Source organism: Myotis daubentonii, chromosome X (assembly GCF_963259705.1).
Source record: "Myotis daubentonii chromosome X, mMyoDau2.1, whole genome shotgun sequence".
Classification (NCBI taxonomy): Eukaryota; Metazoa; Chordata; class Mammalia; order Chiroptera; family Vespertilionidae; genus Myotis; species Myotis daubentonii.
In genome coordinates, this window is record NC_081861.1 from 69,898,791 (window position 1) to 69,920,599 (window position 21,809).

General features: G+C 42.9%; 2 pseudogenes; one reads left to right on the plus strand and one right to left on the minus strand.

Moving 5' to 3' along the window:
* The first annotated feature begins 1,693 nt into the window (after positions 1-1,693).
* Positions 1,694-1,840, plus strand: LOC132225476 (U2 spliceosomal RNA; annotated as a pseudogene).
* A 19,104-nt stretch (positions 1,841-20,944) lies between these two features.
* On the minus strand, positions 20,945-21,359 carry LOC132223924 (centrosomal protein of 19 kDa-like; annotated as a pseudogene).
* Between the last annotated feature and the right edge of the window lie 450 nt (positions 21,360-21,809).

The following is a 21,809-nucleotide window of genomic DNA, read 5'->3' on the forward strand; positions in this document are numbered from 1 at the left end:
AAAAGATAAAAAGGAGCAGTTGGGAGCTTCAGTCCTCTGCCCCTCACCCAGACTGACCAGGCACCCCAGTGATGACCCCCACCCTGAAGGGTGTGTGACCAGCTGCAAACAGCCATCATCCCCTCACCTAGGCTGGCCAGGCACCCCAGTGGGGACCCCCAACCTGATCCAGGACACCCTTCAGGGCAAACCAGCCAGCCCCCACCCATGCACCAGGCCTCTATTCTATATAGTAAAAGGGTACTATGCCTTACAGCACCGGGGTCAGCGGAGCCGCGAGGCCACCTAGCACCAGCATCAGCGGAGCCAAGAGGCCTCCTGGCACCAGGATCAGCGTGACAGGGGGCAGTGCCCAAACCCCCTGATTGCCCTGCGGCTCTGTGTGTGACAGGGGGTGGGGCCACACCCTCCCTATCTGCCTTGCTCTGTTCGTGACAGGGGGTGGCTCCTCAACCACCCCAATGACCCTGCCTTGTGTGTGACAGGGGGCGGTTCCCCAACCCCCCAATCGGGCCTACCCTGAGCATGACTGAGGGTGCCATCGCAACCTCCCGATCCACCCTGTTCTGTGCATGACAGGGGGCGGTGCCCCAACTCCCCAATCAGCCCTGCTCTGAGCCCGACCAGGGGCTGCACCTAAGGATTGGGCCTGCCCTCTGCCGCCTGGGAGCAGGCCTAAGCCAGCAGGTCGTTATCTCCCGAGGGGTCCCAGACTGTGAGAGGGCACAGGCCGGGCTGAGGGAACCCCCTCCCTGCCGAATGCACAAATTTTTGTGCACTGGGCCTCAGGTCTATAATAATTAAAGGGTAATATGCTAATTAGGGCAGACATCTTACAGACATCCATCCAGACAAAGCCATAGTGACTGCGAGGCCCTGGGCTCGGGCTGCTGTGGGCTCAGGCAGCCTTGAGCCCCAATAGCTGCAAGGTCCGGGGCTCAGGCTTTGCAGCCACCACGGCCAGCAGTGGCAGCAGCAACAGGGTGATGGGGGAGGCGCCTTCCCCTGATCAGCCCGGTCACCTCCCCAATAGGGTGGTCATACTGTGGCTTAGGTCTGCTCTCTGGGGGTAGCAGGCCTAAGCTGTCAGAAGGACATCCCCTGAGGGCTCCCAGACTGTGAGAGGGTGCAGGCCAGGCTGAGGGACCCCTCTAGTGCACAAATTTTTGTGCTGCGAGCCTCTAGTTAGATATAATTATTGAAATTTTTTATATTATAAAATCTGCATTGAAAAATGAGCAGTGCTTACCAAGAGCAAAACAACAATAAAAAATCCCCAATGTTTGAAGAGACTTGACAAAGAAAGAAATCATGTGATTGGTGAAATTTAAAAGATTACTGGCCTCAAGAATAAATAAACAAACAACTGCTCTGATCCATAGTAAAAATACAAGCACCATTTGTTTCCCCTACCCTCTGTCCAATGGACAAGAGGTCTAAAGAGACCCTTTATAATAGAAGATACAGGAATGACCAATACAAAATGAAAACAAGTATTCAATAGCATTAGTTATCAAGAAAATGCAAAATAAAACTAAAATACCGGCTGTAATGCTTAAACTTTTTAAATGTTTTATTATACCAAGCATTGGAGAGAATGTAAAGCACCAAAAACTGTCATATACAGTGGTACAATTGCTTTGAAAAAATATTTTGCAATTTTTTTTTCCTTATAGATTTTATTTTATTTTTTATCGCTTCTTGGCCTTTTGGCTAAGATCAAGTGTAGATTTTATTTTATTTTTTAGCTAGAGACCTGGTGCATGGATTCGTGCACCAGTGGGGTTCCTCAGCCTGCCCTGTGCCCTCTTGCAATCTAAGAGCTTTTGGGGAATATCAGAGAGCCTGTTTCAGCCTGATCCCCGCAGGCCAGGCTGAGGCACCCCACTGGTGCATGATTGGGGCCAAGGAGGGACCACGGAAAGGCTCCAGGGCGTGTCTGGCCCATCTCACCCAGTCTTGATTGGCAGGACCCCAGCAGCAAGCTAAGCTACTGGTCCAAGCATCTGCCCCCTGATGGTCAGTGCGCATCATAGCCACTGGTCAAATGGTTGAATGACTGGTCAGACACTTAGCATATTAGGCTTTTATTATATAGGATTAAATTTGTTGCAGTGACATAGGTTATAATGTCCATGTTGCTGCAAATGGCAGTATTTAATCTTATGTCTGAGCAGTATTCCATTGTATACATGTATCCATCTTTAGCCACTCCTCTATTGAAGGACATTTTGGTTGTTTTCATGTCTTGGCCACTGTGAATAATGCTACAGTGAACATAGGAGAGCATATATCTTTGCAAAGAAATGTTTTCAAAGTTTGGAGTAGATACCCATAGAGTGGGTTGCTTGGTCATATGGTAAATTTATTATTAATTTTTTGAGAAACCTCCATACTGTTTCCATAGTGGCTATACCAGTTTATATTCCCACCAGCAGTGGATGAGGGTTCCTAGTAATTTTTTAAAAAGTAATTCAATTTTCCCACTCTTAGGTTTTTATTTGAGAGCAATTAAAACACAGGCCACAAAACCTTGTACAAAAGTATTTATAGCAGTTTTATTCATAGCTATAAAGTAAAAATTAACCAGGTGTCCATCTGGAATAGAATGAAATGACAAATTGTGGCTTATTTACACAATGCAATGTTACTTTGCAACAAAAGTGAATTAAAATATTGAGGTAGGCAACAATATGGATGTCTCAGAAATGTTCTGCCAAATAAGTTAGACACAAAACAGACATACTGTATGATTTTATTTTTATGGAGTTTTAGAATAAACATAACTCTGCAGTACTAGAAATCAAATAAGTAGCTGTTTGGGGGAAGAAATCCCTGGGAAGAAATTTATAGGAATTTTTTGGGGGTATGAAAATTCTTTTATTTTTATTTCAATGTTTCAATCTTTTTTTTACATTTTTTTTATTATTAGTTAAGGTATTACAAATGTGTCCTCATCCCCCCCCCCATTAACCCCCAATCTCCCCCTCCCGCCCCGCACACTCATGCTCCCATTCCCCTGTTGTCCATGTCCATTGGTTTGGCTTATATACATGTATACAAGTCCTTCGGTTGATCTCTTCCCCTTACCCCCGCCCTCCCCTACTTTCCTTCTGGGGATTGATAGCCTGATCACTGTTTCTCAGTCTTTGGATCTGTCCCTTTTCATCAGTCTATATTGTTCTCTATATTCCACAAATGAGTGAGATCATGTGGTATTTATCTTTCTCTGACTGGCTTATTTCACTTAGCATAATGCTCTCCAGTTCCATCCATGCTGTTGCAAAAGGCAAGAGTTCCTTGTTTTTTACTGCAGCACAGTATTCCATTGTGTAGATATACCACAGTTTTCTAATCCACTCATCTGCTGATGGGCACTTAGGCTGTTTCCAAATCTTAGCTATGGTGAGTTGTGCTGCTATGAACATATGGGTGCATATATCCTTTCTGATTGGTGTTTCTGGTTTCTTGGGATATATTCCTAGTAGTGGGATCACTGGGTCAAATGAGAGTTCCATTTTTAGTTTTTTCAGGTAGCTCCATACTGTTCTGCACAGTGGCTGCACCAGTCTGCATTCCCACCAGCAGTGCAGAAGGGTTCCTTTTTCTCCACATCCTCTGCAGCACTTGTTGTTTGTTGATTTGTTGATGATAGCCATTCTGACAAGTGTGAGATGACAACGCATTGTCATTTTGATTTGCATCTCTCGTATAATTAGTGAATTTGAGCATGTTTTCATATATCTTTCGGCCTTCTGTATGTCCTCTTTTGAAAAGTGTCTATCTAGGTCTGTTGCCGATTTTTTTATTGGATTGTTTATCTTCCTTTTGTTAAGTTTCATGAGATCACTGTAAATGTTGGAAATTAAACCCTTATCGGTGGTATCATTGGCAAATATGTGCTCCCATGTAGTGGGTCTTCTTGTTGTTTTGTTGATGGTTTCCTTTGCTGTTCAACAGCTTTTTATTTTGATGTAGTCCTATTTGTTTATTTTCTCTTTAGTTTCCATTGCCCTAGGAGCATTATCAGAGAAGAAATTCCTTAGGCAAATGTTTGCAATTTCGCTGCCTATGGATTCCTCTAGTATTTTTATGGTTTCCCGTCTTACGTTTAAGTCTTTTATCCATTTTGAGTTTATTTTTGTGTATGGTGTGAGATGGTGGTCTAGGTTCATCTTTTTGCATGTATCTGTCCAATTTTCCCAACACCATTTATTGAAGAGACTGTCTTGACTCCATTGTATGCTCTTGTCTCCTTTGTCGAAAATTAATTGGACATAGTGGTTTGAGTTGATTTCTGGGGTCTCTATTCTATTCCATTGATCTATATGTCTGTTCTTGTGCCAGTACCAAGCTGTTTTAAGAACAGTGGCTTTGCAATACAGTTTGATATCTGGTATTGAGATCCCACCTACTTTGTTCTTTCTCAGGATTGCTGCAGCTATTCGGGGTCTTTTTTTATTCCAGTTGAATTTTTGGAACGTTCATTCTAGATTTGTGAAATATGCCGTTGGTAATTTAATGGGGATTGCATTGAATCTATAAATTGCCCTGGGTAGTACAGACATTTTGATGATGTTGATTGTACCAATCCATGAAAACGGTATGTTCTTCCATCTGTTTATGTCTTCCTCTATCTTCTTTTTCAGGGTCCTGTAGTTTTTGGCATATAAGTCTTTTACGTCCTGAGTTAAGTTTATTCCTAGGTATTTTAATTTTTTTGGTGCAATGGTAAATGGGATTGCTTCTGTATTTTCACTTTCTCTAAGTTCACTATTGGTGTAAAGAAATGCCATGGATTTCTTAACATTAATTTTGTATCCTACTACATTGCCAAATTCATTAATTAAGTCTAATAATTTTTTGATGGAATTTTTAGGGTTCTGTATGTACAGTATCATGTCATCTGCAAATAAGGACAGTTTTACTTCTTATTTTCCAATCTGGATGCCTTTTATTTCTTCTTCTTGTCTGATCGCAACGGCTAGTACTTCCATTACTATGTTGAACACGAGTGGTGAGAGGGGGCATCCCTGTCTTGTTCCTGTTTTAGGGGGAACGGTTTTAGTTTTTGCCCATTGATTATGATGTTGGCTGTGGGTTTGTCATATATGGCTTTTATTATGTTGAGGTATGATCCCTCAATTCCTATCTTGCTGAGAGTTTTTATCAAGAAAGGGTGTTGGATTTTGTCCAATGCTTTTTCTGCATAAATTGATATGACTATGTGGTTTTTCTCGCTCAATTTGTTTATGTGATGTATCACGTTTATTGATTTGTGGATATTGTACCATCTTTGCATCCCTGGGATAAATCCTACTTGGTCATGGTGTATGATCTTTCTGATGTACTGCTGGATCTGATTTGCTAAGATTTTGTTGAGGTTTTTGGCATCTATGTTCATGAGGGATATTGGCCTATAATTCTCTTTCATTGTATTGTCTTTATCTGGTTTTGGGATTAGGGTGATGTTGGCTTCATAGAATGAGCTGGGAAGTGTTCCTTCCTCTTGGATTTTTTGACATAGTCTGAGGAGGATAGGTTTTAGTTCTTCCTTGAATGTTTGGTAAAACTCCCCTGTGAAGCCATCTGGCCCCGGGCTTTTGTTTGCTGGAAGCTTTTTGATGACTGCTTCGATTTCCCCCATAGTTATTGGCCTATTGAGATTTTTAGATTCTTCCTGGTTAAGTTTTGGAAGGTTGTATTTTTCTAGGAATATGTCCATTTCCTCCAGGTTGTCTAGTGTGTTGGAATAGAGTTGTTCATAGTATTTTCTAACAATCCTTTGTATTTCTATGGGGTTTGTTGTTATTTCTCCTCTTTCATTTCTGATTTTGTTTATTTGGGTCCTCTCTCTTTGTTTCTTGGTGAGCCTGGCTAGAGGTGTATCAATCTTGTTTATCCTTTCAAAGAATCAGCTCTTGGTTTTCTTGATCTTTTGTATTGCTTTTTTGGTCTCTATGTCATTTATCTCCGCTCTGATCTTTGTTATTTCCTTCCTTCTGCTTATAGTGGGCTTTTTGTTGTTGCTCTCTTTCTAACTCTTTGAGTTGTAGAGTTAGGTCATTTATTCTCATTGTTTCTTGTTTCTTGCAGTAGGCTTGTATAGCTGTGAACTTCCCTCTCAAGACTGCTTTTGCTGTGTCCCATAGGTTTTGGATTGTTGTGTTTTCATTGTTGTTTGTTGCCATGATGTTTTTTATTTCTTCTTTGATCTCACTGGTAACCCAGTCGTTGTTTAATAGCATGCTATTTAGTCTCCATGTGTTTGATTTTTCTGGATTGTTTTTGTTGTAGTTGATTTCCAGTTTTATGCCTTTGTGGTCTGAGAAGATGCTTTCTATGATTTCAATTTTCTTGAATTTGAAGAGACTTTGTCTGTGACCCAATATATGGTTTATCTTTGAAGATGACAAATGTGCACTTGTGGAGAATGTATATTCTGTGGCTTTGGGGTGAAATGTTCTGAAGATGTCAATTAATTCCATCTGATCTAGTGAGTCATTTAGGATTGATGTTTCTTTGCTGAGTTTCTGTTTCGTGCATTTGTCCAGTGTTGATAATGGGGTGTTAAGGTCCCCTACTATGATTGTATTGCTGTCAATCTCTCCCTTGATCTCCTCCAGAAGATTTCTTACGTATTTGGGTGCTCCTATATTGGGTGCATATATATTTACCAGAGTTATTTCTTCTTGTTGGACTGCTCCCTTTAGTATTATGAAGTTGGCTTCTTTATCTCTTTTTATGTCCTTCACTTTGAGATCTAATTTGTCAGATATAAGTATTGCTACCCCGGCTTTTTGTTCACTTCCATTGGCCTGAAAAACCTTTTTCCATCCCTTCACCATCAGTCTGTGTGCGTCTTTTTTTCTGAGGTGGGTTTCCTGTAGACAGCATATATATGGGTCATGTTTTCTTATCCACTCATTTACCCTATGCCTTTTGACTGGGGAATTTAATCCATTTACATTTAAAGTTATTATTGATAGAAACTTTTTAGTCGCCTTTTTTGTTCTTTACTGCTGCGTTCTTTCTTTCCTAATTTTTCTATTTACAGCAGACCCTTTAGCATTTCTTGCATTGCTGGCTTGGTTGTAATAAACTCCCGTAGACCATTTTTGTCTGTGAAGCTCCTGATTTGACCCTCAATTTTGATTGATAGCCTTGCTGGGTACAGTATTCTTGGATTCAGACCCTTCCTTTGCATGACTTTGTATATTTCATTCCATTCCCTTATTGCCTGATGTGTTTCTGTTGAGAAATGGGTCACTAGTCTGATGGGGGATCCTTTTTAGGTAAATTTCTGTCTCTCTCTGGCTGCTTTTAAGATTCTTACTTTGTTGTTGGTGTTTGCCAATTTAATTATTATGTGCCTTGGCGTCGTTCTTTTCGGGTTCATTTTGTTTGGGACTCTGTGAGCTTCTTGGATTTGTGTGAGTTTTTTCTTCCTTATATCAGGGAAATTTTCTGTTACTATTTTTTCAAACAGGTTTTCTATTCCTTTCTCAGTTTCCTCTCCTTCTGGCACCCCTATTATTTAGATGTTGTTTTGTTTAGCATTGTCCCAGAGTTCTCTTAGGCTCTCCTCCTGCTTTTTAATTTTTTTTTTTTCTAGAAGCTGGTCTGTTTGGGTATTTTTTCCTACCTTGTCTTCTAGCTCGCTGATGCGGTCCTCTGCTTCTTCTAGTCTACTGTTGATGCTTTCTATTGAGTTCTTTATAGCAGTGATGTCATTTTTCATTTCTTCTTGGTTTTTCTTCATTTCCTCTTGGTTCCTTCACATATTGTTGAATTTGTCTTCCATTCTTTTCATCCACCTTATGGCCATTTCTCTGAATTCTTTCTCTGACAGGTTGCTTGCCTCCCTTGCCTACATTTCGTTTACTTCCTTTTCTGATGATGCCTGTTTTTCTTTCATATGTGGATTCATTCTTCATTTCACCACGATCTCTCTTCTCCAGGTGTTTGGTTATGTAGTTCTCTCTCTGCTGCATTGATTTAAAGGCACAAAATACAGCACAACAAGGCACAATGTACAAGGCACTGAACATAAATGTATTCACGATATTAATAACCCCAAATAAAGTTGACCACCCAAGCGAAGAGAATTAGGGGATAAAGAAGAAAAAAGAGAAAAAGACTAAAGAGAAAAAGTAAAAAACAAAAAGGAGTGGCAAAATGAGATTGGGAAAAGGGAGAGGAAAAAAAAAGTAAGAGAGAGAATGAAATAGAGATGGGGAAGAGGCTATTTGTATGGGGAGAAAACTCTAATAGAACTGCAATTAATCTCAATGAATTCCAGCAGCAGATCCCTGGAGATTAATGCAAACTACAAACAACCACTAATATCAAGCGAGGCAAGGGAAAACAGAAGCACAAAAATAACCAGAGAAAGAAAAAATAAGCAAATCAGAAAAATGAAAATGAAAAACAAAACAATCTACCAAACAAGTATAAAAAACCCCCAATATACTCAAAATCAAGCAAACACTAGCAAAAGGACAGAGAGAGAGAAAAAAAAATTGGATAGTGAAGAAAGATAAGAGAGAGGTGTATATGGAATTAGAGCAAGGGATTTGAAATTAGATATTTAAGTAGGTTGAAATTTAGTCAGTGGGTAAAAAGAAGGTATAGGGAAAATCTAAAGCAGGAATAGGTTAAGAGAAACAGTACAACAAAAGGGGAAAAGTGAGGAAGAGAGTTTTGGCTTAAGGGTAAAGGTGAGATAGAGAGAAATGATGCTAAAGGAACAATGAAAATAGAGTGTAGAACACTAATCCTAAAATAAAATAAAGAAAATTAAAAAAAAATAAAATGACACTTAAAAAAATGGTAAAATGATAGCAATAATACTGGTTAAAAAAATGTAGTAATTAAGAAGGTAAAATCAGGTGATGAAAAAAGAATAAAAAAAATAATAAAATAGGTTCTTAATGAAATGGTTAAAAAAGAATCAAAAAATATATAAAAATATGCAGTAGTGAAGGTGCTTCAGATCTTCTACTCTTCTTTTTGGCACGCCTTAGTCCTGCCAGGCATTAAGGAGAGTGTTGAATTTCCCTGCGATACACTGTCCCCCCGTGCCCTAAACCACAGTCCTGATTTTAAGGCAGGTTGTATTTGTTTACCAGACTGCCTTTATTTGTATTTACAGAAGAGACAGTTTGTGGCTCTGCCTCTGGGTGGCAGTGTGTCTGGATTTACCTCTGAGGCTATAAGTCCTCTCTATCAGTTGGGTTTATTTTCTCTATGGTACTTGAAACTCGTTTGGGAAATTCCACTGCCCAGAGCTGGTTCTTTAATCATTACTCCTCGCTCTGTTTCCCAGGCTCCCCCAAAAGATCTTTCCCCTACAGGCTCTGCAAATGACCCCAACTGGGGAATCCCATGCACTGGGTTTAATAATCAAACGCACGGATCTAAGGGGAACTGTAACAAGAGCCTGATACGTTGTGTGAATTCGCAAGCCTCCACCTTCCAGGTCTGCACGCAGTCTCCGCGTGCCCACTCTCCCCTGGCACCAAGCAGCCGGCACACTGGCAAAATCGAGGTTGCTTTTTTACATCCAGTCTAGCTATTGGCTTATTTTTAGCGTTACCTTCTGCCAGCAGCCCTGTGGCCTCTTCCCCCCTCGCAGGTCACGCTGGTCCCAATGGCTGTGGACTCTGTGGGGCGCAGATTTCGAGCCACGCACGTGCGCGCAGTCCTCTCTCCAACCTGAATTGCAAACCGCACCCTTAGGGGATGTCCAACCTTTCCGTTACAAGAAGCAGTGCACGTCTGAGTTCACTCAGTCACGCTGCTTGAGATCCCTTGTTTCCACGTTAGTAGCTGATCTCTGGATGCCGGTAACAGCCACACAAGATGGTGCAGTCTCCGCTGCTGAGCTGGCGCACCAGGAGAGGTTTCAGCCGAGGTCTCCAACAGTCCTTTTTTTTCTGGGAGTTCTCGGTCTATCCCAGCTGCAGACAGTCTCTCAGCTGAATATCCTCTGCCTATTCGGGCTGTATGTTACCCGTTTCAGCTGCTCACCCTTATCTGCTCCACGACAAGACACAGGACACATCCGTTTATACTGCCACCATTTTCTCCTCTGTCATGAAAATTCTTTTTATTTAAATATATTTTTATTGATTTCTGAGGGGAAAGGAGAGAGAGAGAGAGAAACATCAATGATGATAATCATTGATTGGCTGCCTCCTGCAAGCCCCAAACTGGGGATCAAGCCCACAATCCAGGCATGTGCCCTTGATTGGAATCGAACTCAGGATACTTCAGTCTGCAGGCTGATGCTCTATCCAATGAGCTAAACCAGCTAGGACATGAAAATTCCTTATCCTATCTAATAAAATAGAAACATGGTAATTAGCATATGACCACTACACTTCCCATTGGCTAATCAGCAAGATATGCAAATTAACTGCCAGCCAAAATGGCGGCCGACAGCCAGGCAGCTTGAAACTAACATGAGGCTTGCTTGCTTCAGTTATGGAGGAAACCAACGTTCCCCACCTGCCTTGCCGGCCTCTGAGCCTGCAGTTTGAAACATTTTAACAAATATAGAAGATAAACAAAACCCCAGAAACCTGCTTAAAGTGAGCCAGGATCTCAGAGCTGGAGTTATACATTGTTTCGATTATAAAACCTAAACAAACCAGATACCTGTTTTCAGCAGCAGAGGCCTCAGAGCTGGAGCCAGAGCTAAAGCTGGCCCAGAATAAAAAAAAAAGAAAAAAAGGAGCAGTTGGAAGCTTCAGCCCTCAGCCCCTCACCCAGACTGACCAGGCACCCCAGTGATGACCCCCACCCTGAAGGGTGTGTGACCAGCTGCAAACAGCCATCATCCCCTCACCTAGGCTGGCCAGGCACCCCAGTGGGGACCCCCACATGATCCAGGACACCCTTCAGGGCAAACCAGCCAGCCCCTCCCATTCACCAGGCCTCTATCCTGTATAGTAAAAGGGTAATATGCCTCCCAGCACGGGGATCAGCAGAGCCACGAGGCCTCCCGGAACTGGGATCAGCATGACCCAGGGCAGTGCCCAAATCCCCTGATTGCCCTGTGGCTTTGTGTGTGACAGGGGGCGAGGCCACAAACTCCCTATCTGCCCTGCTTTGTTCGTGACAGGGGAAGGCGCCCCAACCTCGTGATCAGCCCTGCTCTGTGCCTGATACGGGGGAGCTCCCCAACCCCCTGATCGCCCTGCATCTCTGTTTGTGACAGGGTGTGGCACCCCAACCCCCTGATCGGCCCTGCTCTGTGTATGACAGGGTGTGGTGCCCCAACCCTCCCCCCCCCCCCAAGGGCCCTGCTCTGTGTGTGACAGGGTAGAGCCATAACCTCCCCATCGGACCTGCCCTGAGTGTGAGAGTGGCGGTGCCCCAACCCCCTGATTTGCCCTGCTCTGTGTGTGATGGGGGTGGTGCCCCAACTCCCCTATCAGTCATACTCTGTGAGTGACAGGGGGGAGCTCCTCAACACCCTGATGGGCCCTGCTCTGTGTGTGACAGGGGGGAGCTCCCCAACCCCCTAATTGGCCCTGCTCTGTGCATGACAGGGGGGAGTTCCCCAAACCCCTGATCGACCCTGCTCTGTGTGTGACAGGGGGGAGCTCCCCAACCCTGTGATAGACCCTGCTCTGTGCGAGACAGGGGGAAGCTCCCCAACCCCCCTGATGGGCCCTGCCTTGTGTGTAACAGGGGGGAGCTCCCCAACCCCCTGATTGACCCTGCTCTGTGCGTGACAGGGTATGGAGCCCCAACCCCCTGATGGGCCCTGCTCTGTGCATGACAGGGGGTGGCGCTGCAACCTCCCCATTGACCCTGCCTTGAGTGTGACAGGGGGCGGTGCCCCAACCGCCCATTCGGCCCTACCCTGAGTGTGTCTGAGGGTGGCATCACAACCTCCCAATCTGCCCTGCTCTGTGCATGACGGGGCTGTGCCCCAACTCCCCAATCGGCCCTGCTCTGAGCCCGACCAGGGGCTGCACCTAGGGATTGGGCCTGCCCTCTGCCACCTGGAAGCAAGCCTAAGCCAGCAGGGTGTTATCTCCCAAGGGGTCCCAGACTGCGAGAGGGCACAGGCCAGGCTAAGGGACCCCCCTTTCCCGCCAAGTGCACAAATTTTTGTGCACCGGGCCTCTAGTCTCTTAATAAGAATATGGAAAATACAGATGTATTTATGTATCAAAATTGAATATACTTAAAATCTGTATATTTCTCTCTCTCTCTCTCTCTCTCTCTCTCTCTCTCTCTCTCTCTATATATATATATATATATATATATATATATATATATAGCCAACGACCAGAATACTGTAACCACCAGAATGACCTGTCGCTATGATGCCTATTGCCACCAGCGAACTGGTAGATCGTGGGTGGGGCTGATGACCAACCTCCTGTGGTCCCTCCCCCGGGCCAGCACCTCCCCCAATCACCCCACCCCCACCCCATAGTGGGTGGGGCAGGCCTGCCAACCTCCTGCAGCCCCTAACCCTGGCCGGCCCTACCTCCAATGTGCCCCCACCACTGTGATTGGACCCTCCCCCTGGTCAACCCACCCCTGATTGCTCCCCTTACCCAAATAGGGGCAGGGATGGCTGGCCAACCTCCTGCAGCCCCTCCCCACACCCAGCCTCACCCCAGATTGGCCCTCCCACCCTGATTAGGGGTGGGGCCAGCTGACAAACCGCCTGTGGCTCCTCCCCCTGGCTGTCCCCATCCCCTAGGGGCCCCCAACACCAATAAGTGGCAGGTCTGGCCAGCCAACCTCCCACGACCTCACCCCCAGCCACTGGTCCCTTATCGGACCCCCCAACCCTATTTGGGGGTGGGGTTGCCTGGCCCACCACTCACAGCCCCTCCCCATGGCCTTCCCCACCTCCAATCAGCTCCCACCACCCTGATAGGCCCATGGCCCCCGATTGACCCCCCCCATTCTAATCAGGGGCCAGGCCAGTAGCTACTCCCCACAGCCCCTCCCCATGGCTTGCCCTGCCCCTCAACAGTCCCCCCACACCAATTGGGGGCAGGAACAGCCAGCCCACCACCCACAGCCCCTCTCCATGTCCAGCCCCACCCCCAATCAACCCCCTCATCCCAATCAGGGGAGGGGCCTGCCAGCCAATCACCCATGGCCCCTCCTCCCTGGTTAGCCCAGCCCTGATTTGGCCCTGATTGGGGCGGGCTGGACAACCAACCTCCCACTGTCTCCTCCTCCTGACAGGCCTGGCCCCAATCTTCCCTGATCAGGGCTGGGCCGGCTGGAACCCACCCATGCATGAATTCATGCACTGGGCCTCTAGTACCATTATAAACTTAAAAGTTGGAAAGTTAAAAAATTAATTTCCAGGCAGGATTTTGAGGATTATAAAAATATTTATTATAAAAATTATATGGAAATATGAAGGACTTAGAATAGCTATGTTATATCTGAAGAAGAGAAATTAGGAGTATTACACTACAATGTTTCAAGACAATATAAAGCTACAAATTGAGATAGTAACATTTTGCCACATATTATAGACAAATAGAGTCTTGGAGTAGAACCTCATGTATTCACTTACTTTATGCTACAGAAATGCTACATCAGTTCAAAGGAGGAACAGACGATCTCATCAGAAACAATGCTGGGAGAAATTTTTGGACTACAGAGCAAGAAAAAAAAACAACACAAAATAGTCCCACAATTTTTGTTAAACAGACAGTGGAGTTTGCAGATCCAAAGGTGGCTAGAATGTAAGGGGCAAAATCCTCTTAAAAGAGATTTATGTGGAGAAATGCAGTGGGGCCTTGACTTATGAGTGTCCCGACTAACGAGTTTTTCAAGATATGAGCTGTCTCTCAGCCGATTTTTTGCTTTGAGTTGCTAGCTAAAATTTGGGTTACGAGCCAGCTTCCGATACCCCACCGCTAGTTGGCGCAGCGAACGTCACAGTGAACGCCACAACATCAACCCAGCATCACGTGTCTCACTCGTTCACTTTATGCTTTGACATATGAGTAATTTGAGTTACGAGCTCGGTCACGGAACGAATTAAACTCATAAGTCAAGGCCCCACTGTAGCTCTAGGTGTGGTTCCTGAATAAAAATCTGTGCATGGGACCTGCAGACCATTATGCTAAGCGAAAAAATCCAGTGCAGTGGTTCTCAACCTTCTGACCCTTTAAATACAGTTCCTCATGTTGTGACCAAACCATAAAATTACTTTTGTTGTTACTTCATAACTGTAATGTTGCTACTGTTATGAATCATAATGTAAATATCTGATATGCAGGATGGTCTTAGGCGACCCCTGTGAAAGGGTTGTTCGACCGCCAAAGGGGTCGCGACCCACAGGTTGAGTACCGCTGAGTTAGGGAAAGATAAGTATCACATGATCTCACTCATATGTGGAATCTAATGACCAAAATAAACTGATGAAAAAAAATAAATCCAGAGACACAGAAGCATGGAACAGGCTGATGAATCTCAGAGGGAAGGCAGGGGTGGGTGGTGGGTGGGGAAAGAGTAACCAAAGACCTTATATGCATATATTCATAACACATGGACACAGACAATAGGGTGGTGAAGGGCTAGGGGTTGGTGGTTGAGGGTGTGTCAAAGAAAAAAAAAACAAACAAAGAGGACATCTTTAATATTTTCAACAATAAAGATAACTTTTTTAAAAGAAAAGAAAATCTGTGCATGTGTAGAATGGAATTCCACAAGTGAAAACAAAGAAAAATAAAACTTCTTTGGAAATAATAATTACCACAGAATTGTAAAATTAATATTTCCCGAACTCTCAAAAGACTGAGAAAAATTTAAGCTCTCAATGTGCAGCATGGAGAAAATTTTCTGAATATATGAGGTAGAGATACCACAAGTACAGAACCTCAGAAATAAAGCTAAATTGAGGCTGGATTAAATTCATTAACAGAAGATCTGTGCTTTAAGAGCTATTAATAGAAGTTTTTCAGACAGAAGGGAAATGACAATAGGTGAAAACTTAAATCTATGCTAAAGAGAGTGCTGAAAAGAGTAAATATGTGAGTAAATATAAGAAATAATTTTTACTTTTGATAAATATTTTTAAATAAAATTTACTCAAAGTAAAAAACATTAACAATGCATTGTGAAGTTTATACCATATATAGAAATAAATTGTATGATAATAACTGCACAATTTTCAGAAGGGAGTAAGTGAAAGTAAACTTGAAGAATCAGCATTATACATAAGTGGTAAAGTATTGCTTGAAGATTGACTATAAGTTAAAGAGGCATATTATAAGTGTATGAATAGCCACTAAAATAAAACAAATAGCAGGCAAATATCCTATCTAATAAAAGAGAAACATGGTAATTGATGTACAACCACTATCCTTCCCATTGGCTAATCAGCAAGATATGCAAATTAACTGCCAGCCAAAATGGCGGCCGACAGCCAGGCAGCTTGAAACTAACATGAGGCTTGACTGCTTCAGTGACGGAGGACTCCAACGTTCCCCGCCTGCCTTGCCGGCCTCTGAGCCTGCAGTTTAAGAAACACTGTAACAAATATAGAAGCTAAACAAACCCCCAGAAACCTGCTTTCAGTGAGCCAGGATCTCAGAGTTGGAGTTGATACAGAGTTTTGATTATAGAACCGAAACAAACCAGATACCTGCTTTCAGGAGCGGAGGCCTAAGAGCTGGAGCCTCAGAGCTAAAGCTGGCCCAGAATTAAAAAAAAGAAAAAAAGGAGCGGTTGGGAGCTTCCATCACCCGCCAGCCTGAAAACAGCCCTCAGCCCCTCACCCAGACTGGCCAGGCATCCCAGTGGCGACCCCCACCCTGATCAAGGACACCCTTCAGGGCAAACCAGCCGGCCCCCACACGTGCACCAGGCCTCTATCCTATATAGTAAAAGGGTAATATGCCTCCCAGCACCGGGATCAGCGGAGCCACGAGCCCTCCCGGCACCGGGATCAGCGTGACAGGGGGCAGCGCCCAAACCCCCTGATCGCCCTGTGGCTCTGTGTCTGACAGGGGGTGGGGCCACAAACTCCCTATTGGCCCTGCTCTGTTCGTGACATGGGAAGGCGCCCCAACCTCCTGATCAGCCCTGCTCTGTGCCTGATACGGGGGAGCTCCCCAAATCCCTGATCGCCCTGCGACTCTGTGTGTGACCGGGTGCGGCGCCCCAACCCCCCCCCCCCCACGGGCCCTGCTCTGTGTGTGACAGGGTAGAGCCATAACCTCCCCATCGGCCCTGCCCTGAGTGTGAGAGTGGTGGCACCCCAACCCCCTGTTCGGCCCTGGTCTGTGGGTGATAGAGGGCGGAACCCCAACCCCCAAACCCCCACGGGCCCTACTCTGTGTGTGATGGGGAAGAGCCATAACCTCCCCATCAGCCCTGCCCTGAGTGTGACAGTGGCAGCGCCCCAACCCCCTGATCGGCCCTGCTCTGTGGATGATAGAGGGCAGCACCCCAACCCCCTGATCTGCCCTGCTCTGTGTGTGACAGGGGGCGGTGCCCCAACTCCCCTATTGCCCCTACTGTGTGAGTGACAGGAGGGAGCTCCCCAACCCCCTGATCGGCACTGCTCTGTGCATGACAGGGTGGCACCACAACCTCCCTATCGACCCTGCCTTGAGTGTGACAGGGGGCGGTGCCCCAACCCCCCAATCGGGCCTACCCTGAGTGTGACTGAGGGTGGCATTGCAACCTCCCAATCTGCCCTGCTCTGTGCATGACAGGGGGCTGTGCCCCAACTCCCCAATCGGCCCTGCGCTGAGCCCAACCAGGGGCTGCACTTAGGGATTGGGCCTGCCCTCTGCCACCCGGGAGCAGGCCTAAGCCAGCAGGTCGTTATCTCCCGAGGGGTCCCAGACTGCGAGAGGGCACCGGCCGGGCTGAGGGACCCCCTTTCTCCCACGAGTGCACAAATTTTTGTGCACCAGGCCTCTAGTAGGATATAAAGTAAAATCTAAAAAAGTACAAAATTAATTCAAAAGAAAGCAGATAAAAGAAAAAGGTAACTATGAACATATGGGATAAATACAAAATTAATTTTAAAATGATAAACTGAAACCTGATCATATTGTGCATGGTATTAATATAACAATAAAAAGGATGACATTATTTTTTTTAAAAAAACAAGACTTGACTATATGTCTTTTATAAGGAACTCACTTTAAATGCAAAGACTTACATTATTGAAAATAAAAAGATGAGAAGAACAAACAAGGCAAATACTAAGCATAAGAAAATGTAGTGATGATATAAATATCAGAAAAAGTAGTAATGCCGGTGGTCTTGATCCCGCATTTAGAAGGGTTCAGGAATCTGGAGAAGCACTGTGTGTAAATTAATCAAGAGTCCAGAGACAAAACATAATTTTGGAAGGCATTTATGGGCCAGAGGAGCTTGGCTAAAGAAACCAAGTTCTCTCTGTCTCAGGACCCCTTGCTGTTTATTAACACAATTTATCCTAAGTCAAGGTAGATATACACTTCAAAGGGTAGGGTAAGGTACAGAATCCATTATCAGATTGGGGAAAAACTGCCTATGGCTGTTCAGGTGTTTGGCCAGTAGGAGGCAATAACATGTAGATTAAGATGCCCTCAGCTGTCTGGCAGAAAGCAATCATTTTATGCATCCTTTTCAGGTTTGTGGAAATACCCTCAGCCATCTCCAGATGATTCAGCCCTGCTGACATGCTGGAATTGGTTTCCCGCAAAGTAGACTTCGGAGTAAGGAATAACAATAGTAATAAACAGGGTTATTTCATAATAGCAAATGGGTCAGTAAACCAAGAAGTTATTACAACATTAATGTATCTACAAAGTACATAATTTAAAAATATCTGAAATGAAGTCTAATATAACTGAATAGGAAAAAATAAGAATCCACTATTATAGTTGGAAATTGTAGTTTTATTCACTTAATAATGGATAGGAGAAAGTGGACAGAAAAATCAGTAAGAATATAAACAACCTGAATAACATTATCTATCAGGATGACCCCACTGACATCTATAGGACCTGTCATCCAATAACACAAAATAAATAATTCTTTAAAACATATGTAAAATATTCATGAAGTTAGACCATGTGGTGGATCATAAAACATGGCTCAATATATATGAAAGTATTGACATCATGTGGAATATGTTCTCTCACCAAAATAGAATCAAAATGGAAACAAAAACAAAGAGATATGGGAAAAAATCAAGTATTTTAAAATTAAATAACACACTTCTAACAACAACAACAACAACAACAAAAAACACAACCCATGGATCAAAGAGGAAATTACCAAAGAAATTATAAAAATATCAAACAAAAGAGAAACAAAAATAGAACATAAAAATGTATGGATCAACAATATACTAGTAAGAACAATTCATCAAGCATATTAAAATTATCATACACCATGACCAAATAGGATTTATTTTTGGAAAGCAAGAATGATTCTATATATGAAAATTAACGAATGAATAATTACATAGAAGAAAACAAAGGTACTAAACTTATAGACCTTAGTCATAGAGAGGATTTTATGAATTTGACCCCAAAGTCAAGGGAAGTAAAAGCAAAAATAAATGAATGGGACTATATAAAAATAAAAGGTTTCTGCACAGAAAACACACACACACACACACAACAACAACAACAACAACAACAACAACAACAACAAAAACAAAAACAAAAAAACCCAACCAAATGAATGGGATATGATATTTGCAAAAAAAAAAAAAACAGCTCTGGCAAGGGGATAATAGGCTAAATACATAAAGAACTAATACAACTCAATACCAAAAAGTTCCTCACAAATAATCCAATTGAAAAGTGGACAGAGGACCTGCACAGTCCCAAGAAGACACAAATGGCCAGCATATACATGAAAATATGCCCACATCCACTAGTTATTAGGGAAATACAAATCAAAGTTGCAAGGAAATACCACCTCACATCTGTTAGAATGACTATTATCAATAAGACAAGTTATAATATGTGTTGGAGAGGTTGTGGAGGAAAAGGAAGCCTCATTCACTGCTGGTGGGACTGTAAACTGGTACAACTACTATAGAAAACAGTATGGAGGTTTCTAAAAAATATAATAGAATCATCATATGACCCAGCAATCCTTATTCTGGGTACCTATTTGAAAAATTTTAAAACATTTATTCACAAAGATGTATGCACCCTTATGTTCATTGCAGTATTATTCATGGTGGCTAAGACATGGGAAAAGCAAAGTGTCCTAGATGATTAGATAAAGACATTTTGGTACATATATAAAATGGAATACTACTCAACCATAATAAAATATTAAATACTGCCATTTGTTCAACATGGATGGATCTTGAGAATATCATGCTAAGAGAAATACGTCAGACAGAAAAAGTCAAGAACCATATGCTATCACTAATATTTGGGATATAAAACTGAAAGCAAATGAACAAACCAGACAAAAAAACAAAACTCATGGACATAGACAACAGCATGTTGGCTAACAGAAAGAAAGGAGTCAGGGGAGGGGAGTAAAGGAGAAATGGGGTCAAATATATTTGTGAAAGGAGATTTGCCTTGGGTGTGAGCATATGCAACTACAGATATAATATACAGTACACAGACGATGTATCATAACATTGTACACTTGAAATGTATATAATTTATTAATCAATCTCACTCCAATAAATTTAATTCAAAAAGCAAAAAGAAAATCAAATAAATACACCAGGGGAACAGAATAATGGGGAAAACACAGTAATTTTGATGCACTGATAAATTCAATAGGTTTTTCTTAATATTTTCAGTTTCATTTAATGAGTATTCATTTCTTTGCAGAAAATATAGGATTTCTACCAATTAAATAATATTCTAGTAAGAAGAAAGATATACCTGTAACCTTGTTCAGCAAAGATATTTTCTCTGTAGATCCAAACTCATGAATAGGTCTAAACTGGCAATACCTATTGTTTATTTATTATGGGTAGATTTCCATTTTATAAACAAACATCTGATGTTCTGGAAGAGGTTTGGGGTTTTAGAATGTCTTTGATATATATTTCCTGATACCGAAAGGGGATGTATTCCCCTGTTGGTATTCCCTAAATGCCATCACTTGCAGCTGCAGCACATTTTTAGGGGTACTCTTCTCCAGAGATGAATACATATAAAGACATAATACATACAGGATAACCCTCTAGTAACCATATATGCTCTCCAGTCTTCTCAAACTTACTGCTCCTCAAAATTTTATAATTTATCTCTCTTTACCTCCCTTGACCCCTTTTTATTTTTCTCCCAGTTTCTTTCATCTGGAATTTTATGTAAGCTTCTATCCAAATATCACCATTTCAAGGGTCAAAGTCCCATTTTACAACTAAAGGACAGAGTTTTCCCTGACTATTCTACTCTACAATAATCTGGGTTCTGACCCTCTTTAGCCTTTATAAAACATTTAGCTTTATTTTTTTCCCTAATACTAAGTTTTTCACAGTTTTTGACCTATAATTAGATTGCTAGATCCTCAAAGGCAGATTCCTATCTTCGGTTTATACTATATTCCTCATGCCCCCACATAACATTTCTTCTATGAGTCCTAATTTTGAAAAGTAACACAGTCAGCCCTAGCTGGTTTGGCTCAGTGGATAGAGCATCGGCCTGAAGACTGAAGGGTCCCAGGTTTGATTTCGGTCAAGAGCATATGCCTGGGTTGCAAGCCCGATCCCTAGTAGGGGACATGCAGGAGGCAGCTGATCAGTGATTCTCTCTCATCATTGATGTTTCTATCTCTCTCTCCTTCTCCCTTCCTCTCTGAAATCAATAAAGATATTTCAAAAAAAGTAACACAGTCAATCTAAATATTACCTGACATGTACATTTAGTGTCCTACACAGAATTTTTCTAGAACTAATCCATAAACAAGGATTTTCTGCTAGCCCAATATTTTTGTTTGTTTGTTTTTGGTATCAAAACTCATCAGCTGACTCTGTGTCACAGTCACAGGACTGTGGTGGTTTATCTTGTGGGAACTCAACTTCAATGTCATAAACAAAATTTGGATCATCCTTCTTCTTCTGATTTGTCTCATAAAATCCACCCATGATGTTCTTTCTTTTGGCAAGTACCTTGTCATAGTTTGTTCCGTTCTTCCCGAGGTTCCATAGTTGTTTCTCTAGCTGCCTCAGTGACACTTGTTCCAGGTAACTCTGTGTTGCAGATTATTCTTTAATTGTTCAGCAGCTCTGTTGCAATTTTAAAACTTTGAAAAGTTACCGACTGGCATGATGTGCTGGCGACTTTTCTCCATTTTATCATCGTAGAATATAAGATAACAGCTAGGGGCTGAAGGCGAATTCCATATTTCTTGGCAGTGCACATCATTCTCACATATACTTCAGGGGAAGTCTGATGAAAATGTTAGTCACATAATGACAAGAAGTTTAGAAGGTGTATCTTTTCCTGCAGACTGTCTAAAAACTCCGTGAGAGGTTTGTTTCCATTGAACTGCATGCAGTGCATAGAGAAGCACTTAGGTAGCCTTTGATGCTGGGAAGAGCCTGGAGTAGCAGGAAGAGGTGACAGCCACAGTCCTGTAGAGTGACTGCAGGGGGAACTCTTAGGCAGGAGGCCTGAATTCCCAAATACCTGGAATTGGAAGTTGAGACCAGGAGCAGGACCAGTTGGCTCCCAAGTCAGCATGCAGGGGTCAGTGTAGAGCTGGAGACACAGGAAGCTCTTCACACAGTAACAACCTTGGGTTCAACATCCTTTCTTCAGAAAAGTACTCAACAAATTAGGAATAGAAAGAAACTACTTCAACTTAATGAAAGC